Source organism: Branchiostoma lanceolatum, chromosome 12 (assembly GCF_035083965.1).
Source record: "Branchiostoma lanceolatum isolate klBraLanc5 chromosome 12, klBraLanc5.hap2, whole genome shotgun sequence".
NCBI classification, from domain to species: Eukaryota; Metazoa; Chordata; class Leptocardii; order Amphioxiformes; family Branchiostomatidae; genus Branchiostoma; species Branchiostoma lanceolatum.
This window is the reverse complement of record NC_089733.1, coordinates 4,100,354-4,115,358: the sequence shown is the minus strand read 5'-3', so window position 1 is coordinate 4,115,358 and position 15,005 is coordinate 4,100,354. Positions and strand designations below refer to the sequence as shown.

Genomic DNA, 15,005 nt, shown 5'->3' with positions numbered 1-15,005 from the left:
AGTACTGGTGGACGACCCCAGAGACTCCATAGCGTCCGATATTACAGGTGATAAGGATGAGATCTATCCTGGTCCAACCACTGAAACCATCACCCCTACGCATGTCCCCTCGAACACTAAGCGGCACCCAACACATCAGAGCGCGTTTTGTCCTAGAAGCGGGAGAGCGAATTTTGTCTGAGAGTGGGAGAGAAATTTCGTGATGTGAGATATATTTTACAAATGTTTGTTTGTTTGTTTATTTATTTTTGTAATGGATTTCATGTAATGGGTTCTACAATATATACCAATACAATAAACAGTATTAAGTTTTATACTACAATTATTGTTGTCACATCTATATCTTTTGAAGGATTTCTCTCCCACAATCAAGGGAAGTTCTCTCCCACATATACAGCGCAAAATTTTCTCCCACTTCCAAACTCTGGAAGTGACGGAATCTCAAAGTCAGAGCGCGTTTTGTTCTAGAAGTGAGAGAGAAAATTTTGTCCGAGAGTGGGAGAACTTTCGTGATGTGAGGCATATTTTACAAATGTAATGAATCCTACAAAATATACCAATACACTAAGCAGTGTAAAGTTTAATACTTCAACCATTGTTGGCATACTAAACGTGTGATAAAATTCCATCCAACTTGCATGAGAAATTGTCCCCCACATATACAGCGCAGAATTCTCTCCCACTACCAGACTCTGAAAGTGACGGAATCTCTAAGTCAGAGCGCGTTTTGTCTCAAAGTTAGAGAGCGAATACTGTCTGAGAGTGGGAGAGCTTTCGTGATGTGAGAGATATTACACAATGTAATGGATTCTACAATATATACCAATACACTAAGCAGTATAAAGTTTTATTTTACTACAATTATTGTTGTCACACATAACTTAAGAAGGATTTCTCCCCGACATGCAAGAGAGTTTCTCTCCCCCATATACAGCAAATAATTCTCTCCCACTTCCAGACTCTGAGAAGTGGCGGAATCTCTACCTAAGTCAGAGCGCGTTTTGTCCAATAAGTGATAGAGCGAATTCGGTCTGAAAGTGGGAGAACTTTCGTGATGTAAGAGATATTTCACAAATGTAACGGATCCTACAAAATATACCAATACACTATAAAAGCAGTAAGAAGTTTTATACTACAACTATTGTTGTCACACATAACTTTAGACGGATTCTTCTCCGACACTCCAAAGACAATCTCTTTTACATAAACAGCAAAGAATTCTCTTCCACTTTCTGCAAGTCGGTTTGCTTTTTGTTATTTGAATGAAAGAGGCTTTTTTTTAATCTGCGAGTAGAAAAGTGTCTGTCCATGAGAGGGCTTGGGAAAAGCTGGTTTCTCCTTTTGAAAGGGGAAAAAAGTATTAATTTATTTATGTTTTGGTCGGACCACACGCGGTCCCTTAGATTGGAAGCAGATAAGCGCATTCCAGGATTGCCTATCTCAGCGTGCGGACGCGAAACTTGTGACTGAAGTTGTGAGGATATGCATTAAACCAACGATATACATATACATTGTATATGCAGCAATTGAATTACCGCAATCAAATGTGCACTATAACTTTAGATTTTTTGTAAAAAATAGATCTTTCCAAACTGTAAGAGAATTTGACTTTCGGCCTCTCCCCTGTATTGTTATTACTGTGTTCAATTCTTGTGTACGTCCAAGAAATACATTTCCACACTTAGATATAGCTTGCTACATGAAATGTGGATTTTTCCATGACAAATAAAGGTTCAATATTTTTCTAACCTACACAGCTAAAGATTCCCACGGTTTCTTATCTATCGCTTTGTCATGGCTTGAATTTTTACGTCCGTGATAAATTGGGGAATGTCAAATGGTTTCTCTATCAATTTAGGATAATCGGTCTCATTACTTCTTCTGACTCAAGTGAATTTTGATGTTTCCGTAAATTTGTATCGAAAGAGCAGTGCTAAATATTGGACACGTTACTTTTGAATGTAACAAGTAGTTTTGAAGTACGAGTGTGTGTTCATAGCAAAGAAGAAATCAAACTCGAAGACCAGTTATGAGTCAGTTATGTTTGTTGTCGTTGACGACAGAGCATTAAAATTCTCTGGCATGCGAGTTTTCATATTTGACCAAATTCAACAAAACGAAATTGTAGCACAATTAGAACACGCGCGTGTGTGTGTGTACTCGAACTAAAAAAAAACAGACCGAAAGAGGCAAAATACTAGTAGATAAACGAAACTAGGCCACACCAGCTTAATCTTATGGATAACGTTCGCGCGCGCATTAATTTTTGCCTGTTAAGATGAACAAATCACTCCACATGTACCTCCTACAAATAAAGACTTGTTGCTTGATTGATGCACTGTGTTCAGTGGTTCAGTTCATAATAACGAAGCCCTAACACTTTTATGTCTCCCCTCCTTGGAAAACAGGAGGAAAAACCTCAGCCTTCGGTTTGCCAAATCTTTACTTCGAAATCCTACCTTCAGGAGTTGGTTACCCCCAACCCGATCTGACATCCACGCTAGAAATCTAAAAGGCGCCCACCAACTTTGTATCCCTTTGGCAAAAACAACTCGCTATAAAAACAGTCCCATTCCATACTTTACACATCTATTGAATACACACACCTGATAAAATCTCCCGACGTTTATTCATTTAGTTTACAGTTTGATGTTAGACATTGTTTCATCTTTTATCATTTGTTGTCAAGAATTTCTGTATTTGTTTTCTTATTCCTCGTACAATACGTTATCATTTTCTTGTTTCTAGATTTTGAATAGCACTAGTTGTTTGAATTTAAGTTAGATTTGTTAAATGTAATACGCCTAATGTACGCAATTCAGCATCCTTTTCTGAGGACGCTGCCATGTACTTCAGCGATGTATGAATGATCGAATCAATAAACTTACTATATAATATCAGATTTGTAGTCCTAGATCTTGTGGTTTAATAGAATTTCTTTTTTTTGTTGTATTTCCTTTATTTTACTCGCGCGCGCACCTGGCAATCTGGCACCTGATGGTGACTTAAGCTTTAGGGTCGCAATTTCGGATCTTGCAACAGAGCTCCGCAGCCTTCTCAGAACCTGGAATAACAAACGAGGACGCGCACTACCTAAGCCCAAACGCGGAGAAACCATTTCGCCTGTTGGTGACGTTAGCGGCGCAGGGCCTGGACGTCCACGTAAGGACATATCAATTAAAGAGGTGCTACATGACATCATTGACCTTGATTATACAGTAACAGACGTAGCCAAAAAAAATTACACGTCGATAGGTCCACTATCTACAGACGTTTAAAAGACTATGGCATTGACATCCATCGTTACAGTGATATACCCCAACATGAAATCGAAGAAATTGTGATAAGAGCACGGCGCACCAACGGGTTCAACGACATGGGAATGAAGGTCATGAACGGTCATTTAAGGTGAGCTTTATCTTCTTTATGCCATGTCCTACATACTAATACACCCTCGCTGACTATGTCTCTTCTGTTTGTCAATATCTCATAATTTCCTTTGAAATTAAAGGAAAAGTATTTACTTGTAACCGACACTCGACCAAATTGGAGTATGGTAAATAAGATGTGTGTGTGTGTGTGTGTTTATGTGTTTGAGTTGAGAGAGCTATATATTTAGGCTAATTAGTCTATCTTATAAGATATGGTGTAATTGTATGGGATGACAATGGGACTTTAGAATCATTGGAGGAGTTTCTAACGTCTAGACATTCTTTGATATACTTCCCAATGTATACCATACATGTAGTACTTGGTATGGCCGCAGAGTAATTATTATGGTAATTGCCAGGTCAGAAAAGCAGTGCATAGTCATACCTTCAATGCGAGCGAGAAAAAGTACGAGAGAGAAGAAACGTGAACACTGCATGTATGCATGATGTACTAATATCTTTATCATTTTGTAGAACACATTCTTAACATTTTTGTACAAAGACAAAACAGTTTGGAATGCGTTTCCTCCTGTCTTTCTACAGGTCGATGGGTGTGCGGGTAAAGAGGCAAGACTTACGCGACGCATGCAGAAGTGTTGACCCAATGGGAACAGCACTTCGCCATCCAATGTTCAGGGTTAACATCACAATCCACGCTGCTTATGATGGAAAATACGCTCAGTACATGTGGCATTTAGGTAAGAAAGTCTTATCATACTCCAAAACTGCATTGCTGGCAGGATCATCCTGTATGCAGTATATCCAGTAAAAGAAAAGTGCACTGCTGACAGGATCATCCTGACAGCGGTGCACATTTTTCTACTGCTGACAGGATAATCTTGTCAATAGTGCACGTTTTACAACTGCTGACAAGATCGTCCTGTCAAAAGAGTCTTTTAATCCAAATATTGAGAAAGAGACTTTACAAGGTACCCACCCCCCTCGCACTGGGTATATTGATTACTGAATCTTTGCCATGTTCAATAAATCCTATGACCTCACAGACACGTGTGATTTTGATCTAAGTACACGTAGTATGATATTCTCCAAGCAGCGGTTTTGGTCGGGGGGTAATAGTGGCCTTTTTTTAAGTTGGCCTCCTGTTATGGCCACAATTCCCCCCCGACCAAAACCTCTGCTTGGAGTATGAGTCATTTGTATCTGTACGTTCCTACCATTTAGAGGAATAGCATGCCCTTGATAATAACATTGTTCACGTCACAGAGAGTTTGAAAACATGTGTGGCAGTATAAAAAGAAGAAGAAAAAAACATATCTTCACATTCGAAGAAATTAGCTGCTTTATATATTGAGGGGAATATTTTTAGGGGCTCACTGTTAGATATACATTTCTTAATTAAATGTTACGTCGTAACAATTGCTACCATTGATGTAGGGAGATCTTCTCAAACGATGGTATGTGGGAACTGGGCCAGAAAGACGTTGCCAAGACAGCTACGTCCGATGCTCTTCGCGCCATCAATGAAGGAAAGATGAAGCCAAATATCCTTTATATAGAAATCAAAAATAAATTAGTGGTTAATATAGTTGTACTACTGCTATCATATATACTTAAACAACGATGTTTATAGCACATATTCACCATACTGTTTGATGATATTCGGACACATCATTGTATTTAATGAAAATGTTGGTGGGTTGTCGAAAGTGAAGGTAAACGTCAAAGATAACTTTTACGTCATGATACTCAGATACGATGCCGATTCCTTGACTCTGTGATCAAGTATTCTTCTGTATGGCAGAGACACGGTGAGGTTTGAGGAAAGCACCTTTCCCGAGGAAATCGAGTCGACGACTAGAGCAGAGTAGGTCTTACATATCGTATCAATTTTTGTGCACAATTGTCTTTCCTTTTAATGAATAATCTTTAAGGTAACACCAACTTTACCTGGGTGCCATTCTTTTGTTTTAACTGCCTGCTCAATCTAACAAGATGTCGATAAGTAATGTAAAACAAAAAGTGCATATCATATATGTGGTTAAACGGAATGTTATGTTAATCACACTAATGAGGACGCCAATTGCGTAACTTATGCAGCAAATTCATATTTCCATCACTATGTACATGCTATAGACGTCTTGGAGATGTAGTTACTTAAATGAAAATTGAAAGTGTGTATTATGCTAATGAGGAACTACTTACTTTATCGATACTACAGGTACAGTAGTAACTCAGAAGCCATCCGCTATCATCCCCGTGACGTCACCCCTGAGACCATACAAATAAAACACAAGGCCCTGACAAGTGAGCTAAGGATTGTATTGGTTTCCCATTTTATCAATCACAATTTGTATTTGCATCACTGACATTTGTCTTTGATAACTATCCTTTCAGAGATATCAACTTGAAGTTTGATTGAAAGCAAATACTACGTATGGTTAAGGTCCCAATGGCTTAAATTTTCTGGTCGTTCTTGGGATATAAGTTTCGGAACATTTAACCATGCATGTGCAAGTTTTGTAAATAACTAAATTGTATGATTGCCTGAAAAAGACTTGACAGCGACAATGATATTTGAGTAATGATAGGCTTGAGGCAAAGTGAGACGATGGCTTTAATTAATAGCTGATGGTTGTTGGTCTACTAGATCCCACAGCCACAGATACAATGTCAAGAGAGGTGTAGGAGTCATCATTGGAAAACACACAAAGAAGCTGTTTCATCACCAACCTATGGGATCGACCATTTGACAGATGAATTGCTTCATTACGGCAGGACGAATATTGTAGATATGCGTACTCTCACGTTGCATAGAAAGCATTATTCAATATTAAAATTGTCAGTAGGAAGCTAATGCGTTAGATGAACACATTTTTTTCCTTGCAATTGCTTTTCCCCCAGGATGTATTTCGTTAAATAGCCCTAGATCCTAGACGCTTATAGTAATTTGAGTAGACTCTATGGAGCCCGGTCAATCGTCTGTTGAAATCCTTTTTTTTACATCCCTCTGGCACTTCAGATGTCAGCATTGTTGAGTGTTATGACATGGCAGAGAAGACATACAAATTGGCCAAGGATGAGCTTACAAACATCCTGGAACAGACACTAGGGTAAGCCGTTCATATGTTCACAGTCTTTCATTTACTAACCTAACCCTCTGTCTTCTTGTGCTTTGAAATTAACTGAAACAACTTGTTACTTTGTCTTTGCAGCTTTTACTCACGGTCATATTTGTTACTTTTACGGTCATATTTGTTACTTTTCTTGATTTTAGAGTCAGTTCAGTGGTGGAGACTCTGCAACAATGATGAACGAGGAACTGAACATGTATAGCCCTTGCTGGTATACATTGCCAAGGTGGCATTGGTCCTTCCACTTAATCAAATGCATGGCCAGAGAGAGGAGCAAGCAAGGTGAAACTGATAAAAAAAACTCCAAACATTTTGCTTTCATTCTAATCTTCTAGACTGGTTCTCTGACTATCTCTCTAATCGAAGACAGCGGGTTATTGTCGAAGGAGCTCTTTCATCCTGGCTTCCTGTAGTGTCAGGAGTCCCACATGGTTCTATTCTGGGACCTCTACTGTTTTTCCCCTTTCCATTCAGGCAATGGAGTTCCATGTACGCACTCGCTGCAACATACAGGTCATCATCAATGAAAAAAAGGGAGGACGGTCTACGCAACGGGGGAATTGAGAGAGCAGTACAGAGCCGGCACACTTCGATCGTTAGCCAGCGACACCACCCACACCTCAGAGTCCATCATGGAGGCCAACCAACTCACAGTGCTTCCTCTTCCGAACACCCCACCCAAGAGTTTTCTTGAGGGTGTAGGTGTGACCAAAAATATGAGGTCATTCCTCTTCGCCGATGGGGAATCGCCTACGAAGGTAGCAAAATGCAATGGCAGGGGACTTGGCAGGGGGGGGGGGGGGATTATTCTAAGGCGAGGGGGGAGCCAGGATCAGGTTCAAGTATCACGTCTGAGTTAGCATCCGGTACTAGTAGCAGGTTTGAGTCAGCATCCGCTACTAGTAGCACGTCTGACAATAAACAACACATCTGTTTCTCCACCCACTACAGACAACACACATGTGTCACTGAATGTTGACGACCATGTTCTAGTAAGATTTGGCACTCTTAAAATGTCAACTGAAGTTGTACGTGGGGAGGGAGCAGGGTACTTTGAAGGTGTTACTAGTTCAAGTACAGGATTGTGTGCTGTACAAGATCACGAGTATGAGGTGTTGCGAGATGATGTGACCAGAAATACTACTGGAAACCAATAGAAACTGGATCGGGGTAGAATGTAAGGAAGCGAGGACACTGCCATCAGAAATAAGGATAGACTGGACCTACAATCCCTCCTAGAGGTGCATTGTACTTTTTCCTTTCGCTAATAGATTAGGTTAATGTTTTTGGTAGGGCTAAATGTGTTTGTTTATGTGATTGTGTGTACCTATAACTTGAGAATGTTTAAATGATATTCGGTGTGTGAATAGCCAAGGTAGATGCGACCTCAAAGAGATTAAAGATTTTGGGCCCCATACCTGTAGGCAGACCCCGGGTCATTCCTCACGAAAGGCTTGTTAAAGTTATGAAGAATGAATGTGATCACAGATGAATGAATATTAACCTGCAATCTTCTTTCTTGGGTTGATAATACAATGCCATTTTCTAGAAAACATACCTGTGTATAATACAACACAAAAGTGTAAAGACTGTGTTGGTTGTCAGTTAAACTGAAAAAAAAGCTACATAAAAAGGCATTACATTGCTGGGATGAGAAAGAACCAGTGTAATTGACTTAATCACTCTGTAACTGCATTTCACAGTTGTCTTGGATGGTTTATAAATTTATCGAAGTGGCACAAACGGAGTGTTTTAGTGTCTACTTAACTTAGTAAAGATTTATCCGAGAATCAAGATGTTGTATATCCAAAGGCACGGTTCTGGATAGTCCCCGTGACCCATTAGTACATGGTTTTGCCCTATGCACGGTTTTGGATGAGCCTGAGACTAAAGTGTATCCGGATCTGTGTTAATCTACCAGGATACACCAAATGTGTCTGGAACTGTGCTTTGAACTTTTAATCCTGGCCCTTTAGTCTTACAGATTGATAAAGTTGTTTTTATAGCTTTAAAGCATCTGTTTTATTGTGTTAAGACACTGTCTGTTTATGCCACTAGAGTCTAAATCATTCAAGACATGGCAATACTTGGATAGAAATAACACATGATTTTTTATTGATTTCATGTTTTAATTTGTGCCCAAAAAAGTTTGTGAAAAGATGTTGGTATGAATGAATTGAAAGAAATTATATGTAAACTATATATTACTATACTGTTTTCACAGGTCAGCTTTAACACCCCGATTGACGCCATTCAGCAAATCGGACACAATCCACTGCAACAGCAGCACAAAGAGACACAGACGGAGGCATGCTCAAAGTGCAAGCTGTGTGCTGTTCACAAGAAGACAACAAAGAAGACATAAACATGATGAAGAGTTTATGACAGTCCAATCAGTATATTTTGTTGTCAATTTGCTTTGCACCCTCCCCATGGTATTGGTGTTAAACCAAGTACTACATGCTTTTTCTATGTTTGCTTCTCAAAACCAACTGAATCATAAGTCACAAGATCATTGCAAGTTGATACACTGATAGCCTGATTGTTTTCAGTATATAAATGGACAGAAGTATATAAGGAGCAATTGTGACTAGATTTCTTGCTAATTCAATGCAAATACAAATTGTTTTCTTTCAAGATTGCTGACAAACCTCAGCATCCAGAGTGGCAGTCCATGGTGCTGTATTGTAAAACTGGATGACGTGATAGGACACCTTTCATTAAGGGCTATTGTTGGTCATACTCATGGCTATTTTAGGTCATACTCATCCTCTGGAAGAACTTCAGGGACCAAGGGCCAATGCAGGATACAGAACAATGTGGCATAGCCTGGTCAGAGAACATGATCTGAATGTCAGGAGGTACATCTTCCTATTACCCATACCATTATATTACCTCGATTTCTGGGCTTCATTGTAGAAATAAAAGCAATAATTCATTTCAAATGTCAAATCATTATTGTTGCAATTGACGATTTATTAGTGAGTTTTAAGTCAGTTGACTTGGACAAAAGACCATCATTCTGCATATGTCACTCAATTACCTTCATGTGGCTTCACAGAGATACAGTTCAGCAGCTGTTGCGGGAGAAAGATCCAGAGGCTTCTTTCCTGAGGAAAAGACACCGCCTTCACCGCAGGGAGTAATTCAGTTTGGCACAAGCATTTTGTATATTCTAAATAGATGCATAATGTCCTTTTTAGTCCCCAATGTTTACTTTTAATGTATTTCATTCCTTATGATTGTGGTTCACTTCTATAATTTCAGTGATATTCACAGATGGTAATCCAGCCCACATCATTTCCTTTCTGCATTTCAGGGTCCCAACATGATGTGGCTTATAGACGGGTATGTATAATCAGTCTTTTTATGTTTTCAACCCTTAATAAAGTAAAATAAACTCTTATCACTCACTCACTCACTCTCTCCCATAACTCTTATATTGCTGTGAAAATTCAAGTTGTAGTGAAATTATGCCTTTTCTCCTTCAGTAATGATAAACTAAAACCCTTTGGGTTTTGCATTCATGGATGCATCGATGGGTATGTTTCATTATTAATATATATTTGTACCTTTCATTTAGCAATCAAACATAGTTAAGTGAAATATAGACCACTGCACAATTTTAACTATGAACTTTAACAGTAATGTGTGTGAGGTGAGCTATGCAGGGTATGAATAGTTTTGAAATCTTGAGTGGTAGATGATTAATGATATTTTTGGACGGATTTGAGGTCACAAAGATGTAGATAATATGATGGCATCTACATGTGGTTCAATGATTATAGTTCTTCCATTACAGTTATAGCAGAAGGCTAATATGGCATGTGGGATCCACCAACAAAGATGCAAAAATTGTGGCAGGACTTTACCTGGATGCTGTCCGTCAGCTAAGTGGTAAGACAAATTCCCTATGGGACAAGAGAAAGGCTATTCACATGTACTTTTATATGATATTATCATTTGAGAAAATAGCTATGTAAACATTGACCATGACCCTTAAATTATTTCTTCATGTCATTGCAAGGCCGCCTGAATTAAAAAAAAATGATGTGTTTCCTTGCCCTTTCGTTTGTTTGCTGTAAATTCACAGGCTCATTTTGCTATGTAAACATTTCAAACAATACCTATTTATCTCAAGTTAGCTAATATCTGGTTTGCTTTAATCTAAGTGCCTCTCCATGGCTGGATTGTTGTCCGAGATGGGAAAGGTGTGGCAGTTCATAGAGAGCACCTTATAACCTTATATATAATTAGTTATATACTAAGAACTATACGAGTCTTTTCTCTTCCCGAACGTATACCAATAGGGCGAGAAATCATTCGTGTTTGTTTACTCGTGTTCTGGTGATGGGGGTATTTTTGGAAGGAAAAATTTCACAACAATTACGTGCAAGCAGTTTGGTACTTCCATGCTATGTGTAACAGTTCCTGGTGATTTCGAAGATATTAATTCACATGATTCGTTCTTCTGGGGTTGGCCTTTTTGAAGTTCTTGATGTTAGATTCGTGATGCAATTCGTCAGGGAATTTTTCCACTCCAACTTCTGCAAATCTTTATTCGTTTATATCAACATGGCAGAAATAGATATAATGTTCATAATCTGGATGAAATGTTCAAACTGCATATAAACAGAAATGATATACGTTTGCTCCTGATTTTGTATAAAAGAAAAAATGTTAAAAGATAAGGAGATTGACTGTATTTCATCCCATATTTCTTAAGGTTGCGAAATATAAGGCCAGACCCTTTTGGTACACTTGAGCTGAAAACCATCGTGGCGCTTTTGGACGACTTCCGCCTATCTCGCAACGAGGTCGGAAAGTATCTGAAGGCTGAATTCCCCCAGCTTAAAGTAAGAAGAGGATAAGTTGTAAAGGATAAGCTGTAATTTTTGTTCATTGTCATGTTTTACAGTGTTGAACCTGGAACACACTGTTTCAAAGAGCCCAAGTTCATGGTTTTCTTCAGTATGCTGGTGAGTCTCTTCAGCCTGTTCTGCTTCCGGTGCAAAGAGGAGAGACCCACCGTAACAGTGAAAATGACTGGAACAATGGCTATCGTTACTCAAAGCTGTACATCATGCGGTGAGGACAGCTACGCATGGCCCTCCCAACCATTCGTATTCGGCAAGTACCCCACTGGAAACATTCTGCTAAGTTTTGGTATACTGATATCTGGAATAAGCCTGTCAAAAACACTGCTCCTGTTCAAGCACATCGGGCTGTCCATGTTTTCTGGCAGAGCATATCACCAGCACCAGAAAAAATACCTGGTTCCGTCCATACTCTGCTACTGGAAATCGTACCGGCAGAGGCTGATCAACCTACTCAAAGGAGAGAAGAATGCAGTCTGGAGTGGGGATGGCCGGTACGATTCAATGGGACATAGCGCGAAGTATGGAGCGTACACCATGTTTTGCAATACGATCAACAAGCTGGTACACTTCGAGTTGCTGCAGTCCAATGAGTGCAAGAACAGCAATGCCATGGAGCTCGAGGGAGCAAAACGCAGCTTTGCCTTCCTAACTGATGCAGGGCTAACAGTCGTCTTTTGGTCGCGCTGAGAGCGCGCAAGGGTCGCCGTACAGATTCCACTTGAGCACGTTTTCCAGGAGTTCGGCGCTCTCATGGCAATCTTGCCAATTTTGGGGGTCTAAATGCAGACAATGTATTCGCGGTAGCTTATATTCGTGAGCACAAACATAAAACCACCGCTAAACTTTTTGCCCGCCCGTCTGACACCTCTAACCGTTAGAGCTAATTTCTCACTACCGCTAATATTAAACCACCGCGAGCATTTCAGAATTTACAGTATCATCCATACATGCTCTACACACGAAGGAAGGAAAAAAAACACAATAAAACTTTGAATTACTAAAAATTTACCTGTGCATCCACACGGAACAAAAAGAACACTGGATCGACCCGACTCCGCATTGTTGGCCACAGTTTGAGCAAGGGTAAGAGTTCCGCATCTCGATCAAGTCTTTGCCTCAAACACGAATTTGCGGAGAGGTAGATAATTTTTGTGCAAGATGTCTGGGAAATTTGTCCACCGTAAAGTCATGTGATATCAACTAGTGATTTCATTGGTCACACTATTCACACTTTCTGAGCTGGGTGGCGTGAACTTCCGTCAAATGTCTAGATTTTTATCAGTCACCATTCCAGCTCACTACTAGCAAGACGGTGGACTAGTATCATCATGACCTGGCAATTCGTTTCCATCCTACATTTTTCGGGTAACCGTTGGAGAATGTTCCTGGTAAAAAATTCTTTTATTTTAGTTTGCATTACTTTATAACTCCCTATCGAGAATCATTTCTGACTTGAATTTACAATACTGTTATTTCCCGCACAATTTATTTTCGTTCTCTCTCCAATTCAGGGTGTGGTTCTCGGTTCAGATCTCGTACGTAAACCAGAGTTGTGCTATTATTGAGGGCCGATCCGCTCTAATTCAACGTTAAGCGTTATGGTTATATTAGTCGTGAAGCGTTACTGGTCGTTTCAATTCTACCTAGCGCGTTGAGTAATTCCTCGTTACGCGGGAAATAGCGTTTCAGCGGGTCAAGATTTCACAATTTTCCGGGAGCATCACGGACTTCCACCATTACGACATTTCTCTCAATTCAAAGGCGTGCAACCAACCGTCGTCTTTAGGATATTAATCTGCTGACTTGACCGTTAAATACGACGAAAATACGGCAAATATAACCCGGACCTTATACGTCCGCATGGAGAGTAAAGACATCGGACAGTACAAATTCTGTTTTTCCGAATTTTCTTACCCGTTGCATTAGCATAAGATAAACAGATGTCACTTGTTTTCTGTTCCAGCGCCGCACTGAGAGGGATTCACATCGTGGGTTCTACAAGGCTAAAGCTGACCAAATCATGGGAACACTCAATGGGCATTGAAGCAAAATGCCTCGTGTTCATGCAGGTAACTACATGTATAAATTGCACAGTCTACACAGACACACAAAGAGAATAAGTTTTCCAATGATTTATATGAAATGTACAAAATCTACTGGGAGGAGGGGCGCCGGTCGTCTGTGAACTGTGTGTGTTGTACTTTATTTCAGTATGTATGATTTAGTTTTTGTAGATACAGGTACCGACGAGATGGGTGAACGACGATTAATTTACAATTACATTTCATGTTTTGCAGCCTCCTCCTCCTCCAGCCTACCCACAGCGCCCATGAGTAGACGCCCATGCAGCAAGAGGAAGTGAAGTTAGCAGAACGTGTTTCGCTTAAAAATAAAATCATGAAGCCATCACTTGATTTGTGTCGTCTCTTCTTAGATTCAATCTGGGTTATTTACTCTGTACGCATAATGCTTTCCTACACAGTTCAGCCGATTCTCCAAATGCACAGTTTGCGACAACCTGAAGAAGTCATTGCAGGAGGCAGGAAGCAAAAGAGAGAGGGAAGAAATACGGAAGACAAGATCTGCTCACATTCCCCTGCAAAGTAAGTACCCCGTATTGATTCAAGTCTTTTACATTCAAGTCTTCCAGCGTCTCTGGATCGACTTTAGTTCTGTGGATTTCCAGGATGGCTCTCTCAAGAAACATGTGCTGGACGCGATTGATTACTTTAGTAGGTGAGTATACTTATTTTGCTCCCTCCCTTTATACTTGTATAAACATAATGTGGTTGTAAGAAAGCATTAGCGTCTACGAGATACTGCATTGACAGCAACAAAGCCGACATTAATTTCTATGTTCCCTTCTTCATAACTATTACAGCCAATCTGGAAGCCGTGTAACAAGCAGAGGAGCCTACCAGACCGAAGCCAGCACAACAAGACGATCAAAATGACACGGAGGCGTACATAGACACTCTCGAAAGTAAGTCTTTAGGCAGTAGTAGTGGGCAACCTCAAACCAGTCTTTAAATCTTAGTAAGTCTTTAAATTACACATATCTTTCTAATTACCTTATACAGCATATATTACACAGACGGGCAAAACAAACAATGACCTCAACCCCAGGTGATAGGACAAACATATCAGCACCACCAAAAAATATAAAACATCAATCCATAGTAAAGAAACATATCTATAAGTCATGTCTTTGCGCAATAATGTAACAATCCGCCAGGTGGTACGGCTCTATCACAATGACCATATACCATATACTATTCGTACAAATTGACAAGGTCGCAGATCACAGTTTTTCTCCGCCTGCTATAGACAGGGATCCAACGTCCTGCTGACCGTGGCTGTGGTGTGACTTGGAGCCGTCCGAAACCTCACCTTGACAATATTTACCTCTATTCCAGTGTGTAAAAGAGAGGGCCCGGGAACCTACGTTCTGCTGGCTGGCCGTGGTGTGTGGGAGCTGCCTTCAATCATACCAGATGACTTTGTGCTATTGTACCTGATACTGCTGGATTCCAATAATATTGGCAAGACATTGTAATATATGCTCTCATTCTTTTCATATCTACAGCCATCTTAACAGACCT

At 40.0% G+C, this 15,005-nt stretch overlaps 1 long non-coding RNA gene across 1 annotated transcript; it reads left to right on the top strand.

Annotated features, from left to right (window-relative positions):
- The first annotated feature begins 12,929 nt into the window (after nucleotides 1-12,929).
- Nucleotides 12,930-13,812, top strand: LOC136446532 (uncharacterized). The gene is made up of 2 exons (XR_010757587.1): nucleotides 12,930-13,472; nucleotides 13,701-13,812. It is a non-coding gene; the product is annotated as an uncharacterized lncRNA (long non-coding RNA).
- Nucleotides 13,813-15,005: the final 1,193 nt, after the last annotated feature.